We start from the raw sequence: 14,322 nt of genomic DNA, 5'->3' as shown, positions 1-14,322 counted from the left end.
TCTCTCCACCGTTCTGTATGAATGTGGTTGCACCCTCAGAGCTGAAGGAATTCTTAGAATAATGCTGCCTCAGACTGTTTGCCTCTGTCAACTGTAATAGTGTGCAGCGCTCCAAATCTTGCTACTTTCGGCCATCTCGTAAACTGATCCATTCCAGTAACTAAATAGCAGTAGCTGTATGAGTAAGGTACTGGCACTACAAAATCCACATGAATGTGACCAAGATTTGCCGAGGCATGATGATGTTTCCTGTGGGGTCAGCAATGTGTCTTTTCATCTTGTAATTTTGACGTCTCTCACGTGTTGTGCCCACTTGTGGCTGTCTTTATTCCATCCAGGCCACACCATCTTCCTCGTCAGCAGTTGCACTGTAGCTCTCACTCCTGGGTGTAAGAAGCCAGGGAACACCACGAAAACTGATCAGCGTAAATTTCTGGGAATTAACACGTCATATTGTGTGTAGCGTCACACCATAATATTAAATCTTCTACTAACTTGTTTACACACTTGAGTGTCAGCCTCGAGCGTCCATTTTCCCACTATTCATTTAATTCTGGGTAAAGAGTCTGTGTGTGGGCAGTGTGGTTCCAATTTACCACTTTTGCATGTGCACATCATCATGATAAGCAATGGACCACAATGTTCTTGCTATCACTAATGTGATGGACATCCATGGCGACATGTGAAAGAAAATCTGCATGTCTGAGGAATTTCGGCCTTTTGGAGTTTCCTTGCGGAGGGTCGATGTTATTAGCGCATGGTTCATGTAAACGCCTTCTGTATGAGTGTGAGCAACAGGGAAAATAAAGACGAGAGAGGCTGTCAAGTGCAATCGAAAAGTGGCTGAATGCCACATGCGCATCTCTCTGGCTGGCGTCTGTCATAGTGGCTAGTGGCGCATTAATCTGATGGCATACATGCAGTACTGTCTTCGTAGCATACTTGTTTACTCTGTCGAATGCCAAAACCAGCTCATCGCTCCAAGGAACCTTTATTGCACCAGCTGTATGTTTGGCCTTGAGTAATTCTATTAACGGTTCCAATAACATCACTGCTTACGGAAGGCGCAGGCAACGGCCTTGCCGCAGTGGGTACACCGGTTTCCGTGAGATCACCGAAGTTAAGCGCTGTCGGGCGTGGTCGGCACTTGGATGGGTGACCATCTAGGCTGTCTTGCGCTGTTGCCATTTTTCGGGGTGCACTTAGCCTCGTGATGCCAATTGAGGAGCTACTCGACCGAATAGTAGCGGCTTCGGTTAAGAATACCATCATAACGATCGGGAGAGCGGTGTGTTGACCCCACGCCCCTCCTATCCGCATCCTCCCCTGACGATGACACGGCGCTCGGATGGTCCTGGTAGGTCACTCGTGGCCTGAAGACGGAGTGCTAGGGAAGGCGCCGGTGATAATAACTAAGCATTCTAAGAAACTGCCTTCAGTCTTTGAATGTTGTAGGGAATAGAACCTGTTGTATGGCTGAGATATGATCTGTCAGTAGACTTAACATGTTTGCTGATATCTCAAAAACTGAGGAACTTTACTTTGTTCTGACAAAAAACACACTTGTCTCAATTGTCCACCATGCCAGCATCTTGGAGTTGTGAGAAACTTTGTGAGGGACATTTATTCCTCCTTCTGAGACTCTGGAAAAATAAGAATGGCATCCATGTAGCAAAAAATAAAATTCTAGCCATGGAGCACCTGATGAATAAACCGCCGCCATGTTTGAGCAGTGTTTGTCAGCCCAAAGAACATGTAACAATACTCAAATAAAGCAGAAGGTGAGGTGACCACCATTTTGTTAGTGTCCAATGGGTTCACAGGAACCTGTGAATACACCCGTGTGCAATCGATAATACTGAAAAAATGCACGCCTGCCATTGAATTGTTCACATTCATGAAATGTGGAGTAGGGTGTCTATCCTGGACAGTTCCGGAATTTAAAAGTCGATAGTCTCTGCACAACCTCCATGTGCTGTCTCGTTTCTTGACCATATATAGAGGCGACGCCCATTGACTATCTGACGTCCCTGTCACACCCTCGTGCATGTGCCACTCCACATCTTGCTTAACTGCCACAGATTTTCCATGTGTGAGACGTCGTGGTTTGGCCGCTACTTGCTGCCCTTGTGTGGTGAAAATGAAAGGTTGTGTATTGAGTCATACATTTGTCCCTGCCTTTGCTCTTGATAGGATGCCCCGAAATTTTTGTAACATGCTGTGCCATTCATCACATTCGTCCACTGCGATTACTTTTGCTTTCTGCAGTAATCCTCTCTTAATGTCTCCAGCAAGGTCAGAGTTGTGCAAAAAAGCAGCGACTAGAACTGCCTCGATTATATCAATAAGTTCCATGTCATGTGCTCTTGAAAGCCAAGATTTAACACTAACGATTTGCTTCCATACCCTTTGATTACTGAGTTATTTGCTGCTGTTAAATGTCCAGTTGGAACAATGCTTTAGCTAAGACATTGACATCTGATCCCATATCTACCAAAAACTTATTTTTAGAGCAACTATCTATTACGAACAGCAACTTTACCTGGTCCGTCAAGGTTGTGAATCCTACCCTCAGATCATAATAGTGTCCATAAAAGAAGAGCTCCTCAAAGCTGACATTTTCATAAGCTAGTGTTGCTGTGATGTGATGGGACCTTGTGCATATTACTTCTATACCAGCTACTGGGTCGAAGATGCCTAGCTCCTCGCCTGTTGCTTCAAGTATGTGCAACATATGCTGAAGTGACAGAAGTCATAGGATAGTGATACACACACATACAGATGGCAATAGTCTCACATACAAAAGGTACAATAAGGCAATATGTTGCCAGAGATATCATTTTTACTCAGGTGATTCACGTGGAAAAGTTTCCGATGTGCTTATGGCTGCATGACGGGAATTAACTGACACTGAACACAGAATGGTAATCAGAGCTAGATGCATCGGACATTCTGTCTCGAAAATCGTTAGGGAATCCAATATTCCAAGATCCAAAGTGTCAAGAGCGTGCCAAGACTACTAAATTTCAGACATTACTTCTTATGAGAGACAGCACAGTGGCTGACAGCCTTCACATAACGACCAAGAGCAGCGGAATTTGCGTATAATTGTCATTGCTAATAGATAGGCAACACTGAGTGAAATAACTGCAGATATCAGTGTAGGATGTACAGCGAACATATCCATTAGGACATTGTGGCACAATTGGCGTTAATGGGCTATGGCAGCAGACGACTGATTCAAGTGCCTTTGCTGACAGCACAACCTCGCTTGCAGCGCCTTTCCTGGGCTTATGACCATGTCAGTTGGACCCCAGATGACTGAAACTGTGGCCTAGTCAGATGGGTCCAAATTTCAGTTGGTAAGGACTGACGGTAGGTTTCGAGTGTGGTACAGATTCCACGAAGCCATGATCCAAGTTGTCAACAAGGCAATGTGCAAGCTGGTGGTGGCTCCATAATGGTGTGTGGGTTGTTTTCACATGGAATGGACTGGGTCCTCCGGTCCAACTGAACCCATCATTCACTGGAAATGGTTATGTTTGGCTACATGTTTCCAAATGACGATAGAATTTTTATGGATGACAATATGTCATGTCACTGGGTCTCAATCGTTTAAATTGGTTTGAAGAACGTTCTGGACAATTTGTGCAAATGATTTGGCCACCCAGTTCACCTGACATGAATACCATTGAACATTTATTGGACCTAATTGAGAAGTCAGTTTGTGCACAAAGTCCTGCAGTGGCAATGCTTTCGTAATTATGTATGACTATAGAGACAGCATGGCTCAATATTTCTGCTGGGGACATCCAGTGACTTGTTGAGTCCATGCCACGTCAAGTTGCTGTACTACACTGGGTAAAAGGAGGTCCGACGCGGTATTGGGAGGTCAGCTCAGCATAATATCCCATTCAGAAATTATGTTTGGCTCTGCCACATGTACGCTTGACGGACGCTGAGATGACGACATTAACGTAACATCTTTTTGTGTTGCATGCTAGGATGTACTCCATGGACATAACCGTTTGCACACATGTCCTGTAAACGCAGCGCAGAAGGCGCAGTAAGAAAACAAATGACTTACTTCTGTGGGCGACTTAATGTTTGTAAGTGAGGCCCTGGAACATCCTTCAGAGGTCGTAGAATGTGTTTGGGTACTGACATGGCGTGGAGCATTTGCTAGCTTTATCGCCGAATTTTTGTTTAAACCAAGACCATGAGCATCTGTTTGTTTGCAATCGTTTGTCATATTACATGTAACCTCCATGACATCCGTTGCTGGCCCTAGATTCTCCTCCATGCTGTTTGTTATGCAGTGATACCACCTACGCAGCTGAACTGTGAACTGTTTCTGCTAGCTATCCTGTTGTAATAGCTTGCACCTCGCTCATGACGCTTGATATGGGGCGACTGCACTCACTTACTTCCGACGTGCTTAGTCCAGAGCCCCTAGCCAAAATAATGCCATCTGTAGCGTTGCTTGCATTGAATGCCATGCATGCCGCCATTGCTTTTGCTCTTTTTGCCAGCACGTGCAAAGGTACATTTTTGTCTGCAGCCACAACGATTCTCATATTTTCAGGAAATCTTTTAAGCTGTAGCATACTCTGGCATTAACTCTTGCCCTGATGGCGAAGTTCACGTAGTAGTTGACATGATAATATGTTGTGTAAACGGTTGTCTGCCATTGACGTCTTCAACCTGAGCTTAAGAGAGGGGATGAAGTTTCTTATGAGACAGTTTTTTAATTCCCTGTAGCTGCGGGAAGGAAAAACCACTTCAGCAATAATTGTTTGCTATTCATTTAGGTGTGATATGACAATTATCGATTTTCTGCATGTAAGAACTAAAGTTCTGGTATGGACGTCCAGAACGCAGGTAATTTCATGTGTTGTGCTATCCTACCTTGCGCTGTTGGCTCTAATAGATTATTTTGCTGCTGTTGTTGTGGGGCATCGGTACGTGTACTGGTGTTGGAGTGTGGAGGCAGCCCGTCGGCGTCATCCTCTCGTTTTATCCTTCAATTGTCCAGTAGCGTCAACATTTATTGTTCTGATCAGGATCAGCACTGTATGATTGCTTAATGCAATGGCGTGCTTGATGAAATCACCCTGGATAGCAGTGTACACTTTTATTACAAGCACAGTTACAAGAGTACAAAACCGGAATGTTAGCGGGAAAAGGCGCTAAGACCCAGAGGGACGTTAAAGATCAAAAGTATAAAAGAGATGACACATTTTCCAGTTGAAGTCATTTGTTAGATTCAATTATACGGTCACCATACTATATTTTAGCCATGATCAGTTCAAGATAATTGAGCCTGTGACCTTGGTCAAGATTAACCATGATCAACTCCCTCGCTTAACTTTAACTGACATTCGTGCAATCTAATTTGGCTTTGACCAGGGTTAAATGCTGACACAACCGCAGTTAACTTTTAATCGATGTTGGTGCAGTCCGCCCTAGAGTGCGTTCTTGACTTTATAAGGGTATAGAAGCTCTGTAAATTCGCTCTACGTAGTAAACAATTCATGTATAACCATGTCGTACATCATTCAGTAGTGGTTCCACTACATCTTAGTATCCTACTTTCACAACGTCAAAGATGACCTACATTTAATTTTAGTGCAACACAATTAAATGACTTTAAGAAGGGCTGTTGTATTACATTGCCAATCGTAATTATGAAATAAACTAAATCACTTAATTTGATAGTTTCTATGAAGACACTGTTTCATGGAACAGAAGAAGTTATTCAACAGAAAGTCGTGTAACTGAGCCTTAATCTCCACCACATTATGTATGTGGCATTTAAAGTGTTATGGTAGATTACTGAATATGTGGGTACCCACGTGTACAGCTCCTTTTTGTACCAATGTTAACTTCTTGAAGCCTTCGTGTAGGTTGTGTTTGGTCTTAGCGTTATATTTCTGTTTTTAATTGTTTCTCGAGAAAAGAGAAATGTTGGTAATGAGATAGGACATGAAAGAATATAGGTATATTGTGAACTAGTTGTCAAAGTAAGAGGTATTTCTCCAGGACGTTCTAGAATTAACATCAGATATGATTCCTACAACATGCTTCTGTATTCTGAAAATACCGTCTCTGCAAGGCGAGTTTCTCCAAAAATTGATTCCATACCTCATTAGTGAACGTAAATACACAGAACAATGTAACTTATTCATTTATAAAACACCTGAGAGTACTAAAAACATTGTTGAACTAAGTGTTTTCCAGTGGGGGTTGTAGATAGTTTGGTACTGATTCACCAGAGAGTACTCACATTATATACAAGGTCTACAAAATCCTGATTGTATGATAATTATATATCGATGATCTTAGTAATAATAAGAAAGACTATCTGACACCAATAATCTGTGTATGTGAAAATAGTCAATACGTTTACGAATTTTGAACAATACTGACAACATATTACTCAAACTATTCTATGCAACATCAGTAGCCAGTCAATTGATATTTTACTCTTGGCCATCTCAAATGCATATATCTGCTGCTTTCAAAAACTACGTCACTGTCTATCTTTTTTGTGCTTGAAAACTGTGCACAGGAGGTTGGCTGCTCGCAGACAATGACACTTCTAATTAAATTAATCTATTATAAAATACATTGAACGCTTGATGCAGCTTGTTGCATGATAATATCACATGATTCAGGTCAGCTTTGTTACTATCGATTTACGCGTGTCTTATTAAGTTTCTGGTTCTTATTCTGTGTAAATGATCCAGATAACAGCCATGAGCCATTCTCATTGCAATTATAAACCTATTGGTTATACACCACAATGCCGTCTCCCTTTGTGTCAATGTCTTACTTCCTATTCTAAGTTCCATTCTTGATATGCAGCTTTTTTGGATTATGGCGATAAAATCTGTATAATGAATCGATGGTGGAACAAAATGACTTTTGTGATGTTCCTCTTTTCTGTTGGCCTACGATTTCATTGTTTTTACGAGATGCAAGGTTTATTGTGTCTTGACATCATTTCCCATGTTTTATTCGAATTAATGTACATTTTGTGCTATATAATTTCTTTAACACATTATTCCGAGTATTTCCATAAATTATTACATAAGTGCAATAAAAACTGATCAGTGTTCTTTTTAGACCGATGCCCTCAGCAGTTTGGTCCCATAAGAACTTACTACTTACTGTTCTTTTTAAAGTCATTGGGACCCATCACAGTCATCAGCATTGTCTGATATGTATTAAATGTGGGGTCTACTGTCAAAACACAGCCCTAAAAATCTAGCAAATGAGTGAACTGGAAAGTCATAAGGACAAATTAACAGTTCTGGATGATCATAGGTTCTTCGCTTCCTTGTTAAAACCACTAATACTGACTTTCCTGGGATAAAGAGAGTCCACTATTCATTTTCCATGAAGAGGTTATTTAAACTACCTCAATCACCTTCCTAATCCTGTAATATGTTTATTGTGCATATAACACAAAACGTTAATATTTGTGCTGAATATTCTTATAAATATAAATAGCTTGTATTCCTCTTCCAGGTAGACCGTTTGTTTCAGTGCAAGGTCCATATATTTCATTATTCTGCTTACTGGTGCACAGAGTTCAGTGATGAAGTAATCTTGTTTGTCTATCAGAGGAACAGATTTGAAATAGTTAGATTGTTCAGTATCTGGATTATGACTGGCATGATATCATTATAATTATCCCCTGATATGTCTAGATAGGGCAGTTAGACCACTGTTTAGCTGAAAGGTGCTTTGTATGTCTGTAGTTAATATGATCAATTTATCAAGAGTGCAACTAGATTTACAAAAGCCGAATTATGTTTGTAGTAACAGTTTGTTGAGTTCTGGCCATATTTCCTGGCTTTGTTTCAGGAGAATTTAAACGTTTTGGTCATTCTGGACAACAGTGCAATCGGTTTGTACAGTGTAGTCTGACTGTGAACTTTTCCTTTTTTTAAAAAAATGGCATAATGATAGCACTGACCAGTGTTCTCAGAAGTTTATTTCTATCCAGACAATGTTGAAAGGCTTAACCAGAAAATCATGTATCGATGGGATATATTGGCAGTCATGGCATGGCATGGTGAATTTTATCATGATCTGTTGATGTGCCAGATGTACTTCGTGTTGTGGAGGTGTTTTCTTATTCTGGCAGAGAAAGAGAGGTCAGTGAATTCATCAGTCCAGTTCTGTGGAGTCATAGGACACATAGGTTTTCTTATTTTTTAGTGCATTGAGCAAGGACAAAACCATGCTATGTGGTGTATTTCTTTCAGTAAGACTTATAAGTGTTTCTTTATTGTGTTCTGAGAAAGTGATTAGCGATTGCGTTCATCTTGTTGTAAGCTATAAGGTTTTTTAATTTGACATTCTTTTTAAAAAGGCTGGATGTCAAAATTCTCTTCGCTATAATCCTAGAGCACTCATAGGTCTGGCATAGTACTCGATTCCATTCGGTAGTTATTAGCACTCCCTTCAGTGGGATAACTGCCGATACAACTTCACAAATTTGTCCAAAAATATGTTGTACTGGTAATTCTCTAACACAGACTGTTCATTAGGTATCAGTTGTGGTCTGGAATTTATTGTGTTATTTGTCATACCTCGATGTGGGTCACAACGTACACGGTTCGAAAATTGCTAAGGAACACAGACATTGTAGGACAGGAATAATCACAGAGATTGATGGAACATGAAACACAGGACATACATAACAGATGTGCAGCAGTAAATTTATAAAGAAAAATTTTGCAGATTTCACCACATGGGAGAAAGATAACATACACTCCTGGAAATTGAAATAAGAACACCGTGAATTCATTGTCCCAGGAAGGGGAAACTTTATTGACACATTCCTGGGGTCAGATACATCACATGATCACACTGACAGAACCACAGGCACATAGACACAGGCAACAGAGCATGCACAATGTCGGCACTAGTACAGTGTATATCCATCTTTCGCAGCAATGCAGGCTGCTATTCTCCCATGGAGACGATCGTAGAGATGCTGGATGTAGTCCTGTGGAACGGCTTGCCATGCCATTTCCACCTGGCGCCTCAGTTGGACCAGCGTTCGTGCTGGACGTGCAGACCGCGTGAGACGACGCTTCATCCAGTCCCAAACATGCTCAATGGGGGACAGATCCGGAGATCTTGCTGGCCAGGGTAGTTGACTTACACCTTCTAGAGCACGTTGGGTGGCACGGGATACATGCGGACGTGCATTGTCCTGTTGGAACAGCAAGTTCCCTTGCCAGTCTAGGAATGGTAGAACGATGGGTTCGATGACGGTTTGGATGTACCGTGCACTATTCAGTGTCCCCTCGACGATCACCAGTGGTGTACGGCCAGTGTAGGAGATCGCTCCCCACACCATGATGCCGGGTGTTGGCCCTGTGTGCCTCGGTCGTATGCAGTCCTGATTGTGGCGCTCACCTGCACGGCGCCAAACACGCATACGACCATCATTGGCACCAAGGCAGAAGCGACTCTCATCGCTGAAGACGACACGTCTCCATTCGTCCCTCCATTCACGCCTGTCGTGACACCACTGGAGGCGGGCTGCACGATGTTGGGGCGTGAGCGGAAGACGGCCTAATGGTGTGCGGGACCGTAGCCCAGCTTCATGGAGACGGTTGCGAATGGTCCTCGCCGATACCCCAGGAGCGACAGTGTCCCTAATTTGCTGTGAAGTGGCGGTGCGGTCCCCTACGGCACTGCGTAGGATCCTACGGTCTTGGCGTGCATCCGTGCGTCGCTGCGGTCCGGTCCCAGGTCGACGGGCACGTGCACCTTCCGCCGACCACTGGCGACAACATCGATGTACTGTGAAGACCTCATGCCCCACGTGTTGAGCAATTCGGCGGTACGTCCACCCGGCCTCCCGCATGCCCACTATACGCCCTCGCTCAAAGTCCGTCAACTGCACATACGGTTCACGTCCACGCTGTCGCGGCATGCTACCAGTGTTAAAGACTGCGATGGAGCTCCGTATGCCACGGCAAACTGGCTGACACTGACGGCGGCGGTGCACAAATGCTGCGCAGCTAGCGCCATTCGACGGCCAACACCGCGGTTCCTGGTGTGTCCGCTGTGCCGTGCGTGTGATCATTGCTTGTACAGCCCTCTCGCAGTGTCCGGAGCAAGTATGGTGGGTCTGACACACCGGTGTCAATGTGTTCTTTTTTCCATTTCCAGGAGTGTATATGTAATTGAATGTGTGGTGCAGAGAAAGTACTATCTATGGTGATGTATCTGTGTACTTAAGTAGTAAGCCTAGTGCCAATAAGATTGAGATAAGTAACTTCTGCGTACATTTGGAACTAGAACTGTCTCCTTTGGGGCTGCCAGATGCAAATTTAATTGTTATTTCTGTGTACCGTTCCGATATGGCAATTCTGAAAACTTAATCGGCCAGTTGGAAAGATTTCTGTGTAATACAGATCGCATAGGAGCAAAAACTGCCCTATGTGAAGTTTTCAACACTCTACTCGAGGAAGGCAGTGATAGAGAGTTTTTTAATGACCTTTATAAGTTGCTGTGCACTATTTGTAGAAAATTATGCACCAGCAGGAGGAGATGTCTGTCGCGATACAATTGTCACAAACCTAAATAGCTGGGACTACAAAGTAAGTGTGGTTATCCCTATGGTGGCAGGTCACAGAGCAATAATCATGAAGCTTTGGACAAACTCAGTTGATGTTGTTGTTGTACTCTTCAGTCCTGAGACTGATTTGATGCAGCTCTCCATGCTACCCTATCCTGTGCAAGCTTCTTCATCTCCCAGTACATACTGCAACCTACATCCTTCTGAATCTGCTTAGAGTATTCATCTCTTGGTCTCTCTCTACGATTTTTACCCTCCAGGCTGCCCTCCAATACTAAATTGGTGATCCCTTGATGCCTCAAAAGATGGCCTACCAACCGATCCCTTCTTCTGGTCAAGTTGTGCTACAACCTTCTCTTCTCCCCAATTCTATTCAATACCTCTTCATTAGTTATGTGATCTACCCATCTAATCTTCAGCATTCTTCTGTAGCACCACATTTCAAAAGCTTCTGTTCTCTTCTTGTCCAAACCATTTATCGTCCATGTTTCACTTCCATATATGGCTACACTCCATACAAATACTTTCAGAAACGTTTTCCTGACACTTAAACCTATACTCGATGTTAACACATTTCTCTTCTTCAGAAACGCTTTCCTTGCCATTGCCAGTCTACATTTTATATCTTCTCTACTTCGACCATCATCAGTTATTTTGCTCCCAAAATAGCAAAACTCCTTTACTACTTGAAGTGTCTCATTTCCTAATCTAATTCCCTCAGCATCACCCGACTTAATTCGAACAAATTCCATAATCCTCGTTTTGCTTTTGTTGATGTTCATCTTATATCCTCCTTTCAAGACACTATCCATTCCGTTCAACTGCTCTTCCAAGTCCTTTGCTGTCTCTGATAGAATTACAATGTCATCGGCAAACCTCAAAGTTTTTATTTCTTCTCCATGGATTTTAATACCTACTCCGAATTTTTCTTTTGTTTCCGTTACTGCTTGCTCAATATACAGATTGAATAACATCGGGGAGAGGCTACAACCCTGTCTCACTCCCTTCCCAACCACTGCTTCCCTTTGATGTCCCTCTACTCTTCTAACTGCCATCTGGTTTCTGTAAAATTGTAAATAGCTTTTCGCAACCTGTATTTTACCCCTGCCACCTTCAGAATTTGAAAGAGAGTATTCCAGTCAACATTGTCAAAAGCTGTCTCCAAGTCTACAAATGCTAGAAACGTAGGTTTGCCTTTCCTTAATCTAGCCTCTAAGATAAGTCGTAGGGTCAGTATTGCCTCACATGTTCCAATATTTCTACGGAATCCAAACTGATCTTCCCCGAGGTTGGCTGCTTCTAGTTTTTCCATTCGTCGGTAAAGAATTCGCGTTAGTATTTTGCAGCCATGACTTATTAAACTGATAGTTCGGTAATTTTCAAATCTGTCAACACCTGCTTTCTTTGTGATTGGAATTATTATATTCTTCTTGAAGTCTGAGGGTATTTCGCCTGTCTCATACATCTTGCTCACCAGATGGTAGAGTTTTGTCAGGACTGGCTCTCCCAAGGCCGTCAGTAGTTCTAATGGAATGTTGTCTACTCCCGGGGCCTTGTTTCGACTCAGGTCTTTCAGTGCTCTGTCAAACTCTTCGCGCAGTATCGTATCTCCCATTTCATCTTCATCTACATCCTCTTCCAGTTCCATAATATTGTCCTCAAATACATCGCCCTTGTACAGACCCTCTATATACTCCTTCCACCTTTCTGCTTTCTCTTCTTTGCTTAGAACTGGGTTTCCATCTGAGCTCTTGATATTCGTACAAGTGGTTCTCTTTTCTCCAAAGGTCTCTCTAATTTTCCTGTAGGCAGTATCTATCTTACCCCTAGTGATACATACCTCTACATCCTTACATTTGTCCTCTAGCCATCCCTGCTTAGACATTTTGCACTTCCTGTCGATCTCATTTTATAGACGTCTGTATTCCTTTTTGCCTGCTCCATTTACTACATTTTTATATTTTCTCCTTTCATCAAATAAGTTCAATATTTCTTCTGTTACCCAAGGAGTTCTACTAGCCCTCGTCTTTTTACCTACTTGATCCTCTGCTGCCTTCACTACTTCATCCCTCAGAGCTACCCATTCTTCTTCTACTGTACTTCTTTCCCCCATTCCTGTCGTTCCCTTATGCTCTCCCTGAAACTCTGTACAACCTCTGGTTCTTTCAGTTTATCCAGTTCCCATCTCCGTAAATTCCCACCTTTTTGCAGTTTCTTCAGTTTTAATTTACAGTTCATAACCAATAGATTGTGGTCAGCGTCCACACCTGGACGTCTTATAATTTAAAACCTGGTTCCTAAATCTCTGTCTTACCATTATATAATCTATCTGATACCTTCTAGTATCTCTAGGATTCTTCCATGTATACACCCTTATTTCATGATCCTTGAACCAAGTGTTAGCTATGATTAAGTTATGCTCTGTGCAAAACTCTACCAGACGGCTTCCTCTTTCATATATTAGCCCCAATCCATATTCACCTACTATGTTTCCTTCTCTCCCTTTTCCTGCTCTCGAATTCCAGTCACCCATGACTATTAAATTTTCGTCTCCCTTCACTACCTGAATAATTTCTTTTGTCTCATCATACATTTCATCAATTTCTTCATCATCTGCAGAGCTAGTTGGCATATAAACTTGTACTATTGTAGTAGGCGTGGGCTTCGTGTCTATCTTGGCCACAATAATGCGTTCACTATGCTGTTTGTAGTAGCTTACCTGCATTCCTATTTTCCTATTCATTATTAAACCTACTCCTGCATTACCCCTATTTGATTTTGTGTTTATAACCCTGTATTCACCTGACAAAAAGTATTGTTCCTCCTGCCACCGAACTTCACCAAATCCCACTATATCTAACTTTAACCTATCCATTTCCATTTTTAAATTTTCTAATCTACCTGCCCGGTTAAGGGGCTCCGATCCGTAGAACGCCAGTTTTCTTTCTCCTGATAACGAGGTCCTCTTGAGTAGTCCCCGCCCGGAGATCCGAATGGGGGACTATTTTACCTCCGGAATATTTTACCAAAGAGGACGCCATCATCATTTAATCATACAGTAAAGCTGCATGCCCTCGGCAAAAATTACGGCTGTGGTTTCCCCTTGCTTTCAGCCATTCGCAGTACCAGCACAGCAAGGCCGTTTTGGTTATTGTTACAAGGCCAGATCAGTCAATCATCCAGACTTTTGCCCTGCAACTACTGAAAAGGCTGCTGCCCCTCTTCAGGAACCACACGTTTGACTGGCCTCTCAACAGATACCCCTCCGTTGTGGTTGCACCTACGGTACGGCTATCTGTATCGCTGAGGCACGCAAGCTTCCCCACCAACAGCAAGGTCCATGATTCATGGGGAAGACTCAGTTGATACCCCATAGATTTCCAGCTGGCATTAAAATTACCTGTTCAGAAATAGAGTTATTACAAAGAAAAGTTTATATGATTTCAAAACTACAGTATCTTCTGTAGATTGCCACAAAATTTCTGAAGAATTGGCACCAAATGATATAATTAGCTTCGTGTTCCAGAACCTGAAAGCCAAATTTGATGAAAATTTTCAATTTAACCCAAGAGATATCCAACTACCAAATAAAAATACACACATAAATCTGTCAGAGTAAACGGGTGGTATATCCCTAGATTAGCCAAAATAAAATGATTTGCACAGTTATTAAATGTTAAAATCAAATCTGCTACTGATATTGACATTAAGTA

The 14,322-nt window shown here is 42.4% G+C and overlaps 1 pseudogene; it reads left to right on the top strand.

Annotated features, from left to right (window-relative positions):
* The first annotated feature begins 1,069 nt into the window (after positions 1–1,069).
* Positions 1,070–1,187, top strand: LOC126095945 (5S ribosomal RNA; annotated as a pseudogene).
* The last annotated feature ends 13,135 nt before the right edge of the window (positions 1,188–14,322 follow it).

Source organism: Schistocerca cancellata, chromosome 8 (assembly GCF_023864275.1).
Source record: "Schistocerca cancellata isolate TAMUIC-IGC-003103 chromosome 8, iqSchCanc2.1, whole genome shotgun sequence".
NCBI lineage: Eukaryota > Metazoa > Arthropoda > Insecta > Orthoptera > Acrididae > Schistocerca > Schistocerca cancellata.
The sequence above is the reverse complement of the archived record's forward strand: the minus strand, read 5'-3'. Positions and strand labels throughout refer to the sequence as shown.